The following is a 368-nucleotide window of genomic DNA, read 5'->3' as shown; positions in this document are numbered from 1 at the left end:
ATTTTATATACATAGGTCATTAGCAATTGCATAATCCCCACGGATATCTACAAACCAAATTTATCTAAAAATCGAAATAAAAAATTCCATTTCTTTTATCATATACAGAATTTCTTAAATTTCATATAAAGATAAAAAAAAGTTTTTAAAAAAGCTTATCTATACGTAAAACCGCGTCAAGATTCGTGTCTCCCATCCTATCCCATATATACCATATTCTTCATATAAGCTAGTTGGCAATATGCAACATTCTAGTTTTGTTGTCATATACAGAAAAAAACATGTTTTTCCCTACGTAACTATATATATATATATATATATATAGCCATTTGATGCATACAAACAAGAATAAAAACACGGAGTCGTAA

Source organism: Arachis ipaensis, chromosome B06 (assembly GCF_000816755.2).
Source record: "Arachis ipaensis cultivar K30076 chromosome B06, Araip1.1, whole genome shotgun sequence".
Classification (NCBI taxonomy): domain Eukaryota; kingdom Viridiplantae; phylum Streptophyta; class Magnoliopsida; order Fabales; family Fabaceae; genus Arachis; species Arachis ipaensis.
Note: the sequence above shows the minus strand (reverse complement) of the source record.